The 2,781-nt window shown below is 42.3% G+C and overlaps 1 long non-coding RNA gene across 3 annotated transcripts in view; it reads right to left on the reverse strand.

Annotated features, from left to right (window-relative positions):
- LOC104915554 overlaps positions 1-2,759 on the reverse strand; it is a 3,190-nt gene extending 431 nt beyond the window's left edge. Inside the window, exons 1-3 of one of the 3 annotated variants that reach the window (XR_796393.3) lie at positions 2,328-2,759; positions 1,346-1,384; positions 916-1,257 (exon numbers count right to left, since the gene is read on the reverse strand). This is a non-coding gene — a long non-coding RNA (uncharacterized LOC104915554). Of the gene's footprint in view, positions 1-272; positions 1,258-1,345; positions 1,385-1,517; positions 1,869-2,327 lie in introns of those variants that run through there. The other 2 variants (XR_796394.3, XR_002110246.2) reach the window with 2 other exon arrangements.
- Positions 2,760-2,781: the final 22 nt, after the last annotated feature.

The following is a 2,781-nucleotide window of genomic DNA, read 5'->3' on the forward strand; positions in this document are numbered from 1 at the left end:
TGGAGCTCACCAGCTTCTCTGAAAACAGAGTGGTGGAAGTGAGTAATACAAGTCCGTCTGTAAAACGTGTCTATGCCATTAAAGTCTGTAATGCATGTTTCCTCGTGCACTACAAACTCGCTGAGGTGCAGCTCCTGCCTATCGCAGGCAAATCAGGAATAAAACCACCATAGAAAAATTAGTTATGCAAGCATTGTAGTTGCTATTTCTCAGAAAGCCTCTTGCAGGTGATCAAAGTTTATTAGCTCAGTGCCTAAGGAAGTCTTCTATAAAATTCCTGCTTACCTGTCCTGCTATAAGCTTTGACCACAGATCACTTTAACAGACTACAAGTGCATCACACACCCCTACATGTAAATGAGGATGAAGTGTTTCAGAGGAGAGCAGTCCCACTTTTCAGGAGCAGGCAGAATGTTATCTCTGCCAGCCTCGTGAAAGATGCTTAAGTTCCAAAGGGTTTTCCCTCCTAATGTCACATCACATTTAACTGTTGTACCATTTTCTGTACTGTTCTGCTAAAACTAATCCCTGAACGAAATAGCTACAGATGCTGCCACGGACAAATAACACAACTGACCTTATACAGCATACAAAAACTAAAAGAACTTTTCTAATAGTTGCTGACTGATTGATTTTAAGCAGAAGGGACCCAATTTCTGCAAAGTTGGGCGTGGACAGGAAAAAAAGAATCAGCAGTTTTCTTCACACTCTGCTTAACCCTTACTTTCTTTTGAGAAGAAATGCATTTCATTCTGAGCCTCAAAGCAGCAACAAGGACGTGAATAATGAATACAGTAAAACTTATTTTAAGATTCTACTTCAGCATAACATAAAGAGAAGTGAAAATCCAAAGAGGAATGTGCAGGGAAGGAAACAGTGACAGCACAGTGTTATCTGATGTGAAAGAGCTCTTACTTTATGGAAAAAGTAAATCAGACCATGTAATGAAAGCCTGGAGCTGTACATCAATAATTAAGGGGCATCATATCCACTGGAACTTCACTTGAAAATCTGAAGGAATTCTGGGTCTCTGACTTACAAAATAAGCTGTTTTCCAGCCAGTAAGAAGATGAATTTGTACGGTTCAACTGCAGCTTCCTTTAAAATGCCCTCCTTAGCATACACTGACTTACGAAGTTCAAAGTAAAAGCTTAAGATAAAAAAAAATCTAAGGCTCCCGTGTTGCTGTTAGTGCTTCAAGCCTGCAGCTGCCTCCAGAGGTCAGGAAGCGAAGTAGTCACAGGATGAAGGTCTCCTCTAGAGAAAAATCAGACAAGCAAAGCACATGAGATAACAAGGGAACTTCAGAAGCACATTTCACTTTTAAGAAGGAAAACAGACACACCTTCATGCATTTGCTATGAAATGCCCCTTCATTCCATATCTATAAAGCAAAAGGTAAACAGAAGTCAGTACCTGTGGATATACAAGTAGTAGCGCATACACACAAATCTTTCACCATCATTACTGAACTTTTTTTTTCTTTTTTTTTTAAATCAGCCCCCCAGGGAAATAACCTGTATGAAAATCCAAGGCAGGTGCTTATTTCTCTCATCCTTCGGCCCACAGCCTGCAGCCTTACTGAAAAGAACCCCAGTGCTGTGAGAGCTCTCTACAACCCTTGGCCTTGTCACACGTTATGTGCTATTAATGCCGTCTCTACAGCTTGGCAGACGATGCTTTTCTCCACGATTTCACTACAAGACGTGGTCACACAGAATGCCAGTAGCGACACGAAAACAAGACATGACTTAAATACTTCACATGCAGAACTTACATTCTGCTGTAAAAGCACAGCAAGGCAAAAACTCGAGTCGGACTCACACCTCCCACCCCACCCCCTCCAAGGCCCATTTCTCAAGCATCAACGCTACCAGGGTGCAGGAGTGACACCGACTGAAACAGTCAGCAGCAGGAAGGGAAACACTCCAGAAGATATGGATACTGTACGTACCTGCCCACACTGCAACAGAAAGAACAGGCTTTCTCAGTGGGATGGGCACCGTAACTTGAGAAGCTTCACTGCAGACAGTGAAAATTCAGACATGCAGCCCTAACGATAAATCATTTATATTCACCACTGTGATCATGTCTAAGCATTAGCATCGTTTGACATGAGAAGATTATTGGGAAGCCACTGCCTAGGATGTTATGCTACTACAGAAACGCACAAACAGTCTGAGAGAAGCACCAATGCAAGCATACCAAGTCCTAGAGCTTCCCTACCTTGTCTGGTGCCACATAAAAACATCGATCTGTTAAAGTAATTAAGGGTCAGACGTGTTTGTTAGAACAAAGGGCATATAAACCCTAAGGCTTGGATTTACCAATCTGTTCAATTTTGAGGTTCCTCTCTTTAGCTTCTCTCATCAGCCACCGCTCACAGCCTCAGAAGTCGTTCTCATCATTTCCGTAGCGCATCTCAGAGGACTCGGTGCCATCTAGGAAGGAGACAAACATCACAGAGACCTTATAAAATTCTCTGCATTGCTTACTGCCACACGATGCAGGCAGGCACACTGCTCCAGCATGGCTCATGCATCCTTTCCTCTGTACTTCAAACCAAAACGAATAGTGAAGGGAAGAAGCAAAGCTGCCACTCTTCATTCTCAGTGTTAACTCAGCATAAACGTTTGGGGATTTTTCCCTTTTCTGGGGGTAAGCACTCTGTCTCTTGCTTTTTTAAAAAGGGACTATGCTTTCTTTTTTTGCAGCAGAACATGATTAGCTATTGGGCATTTTCTATTCCTAGATACAATAATGCTAAAACCTGTATTTATC

Source organism: Meleagris gallopavo, assembly GCF_000146605.3.
Source record: "Meleagris gallopavo isolate NT-WF06-2002-E0010 breed Aviagen turkey brand Nicholas breeding stock chromosome 25 unlocalized genomic scaffold, Turkey_5.1 Chr25_random_7180001949016, whole genome shotgun sequence".
In the NCBI taxonomy this organism is placed as follows: domain Eukaryota; kingdom Metazoa; phylum Chordata; class Aves; order Galliformes; family Phasianidae; genus Meleagris; species Meleagris gallopavo.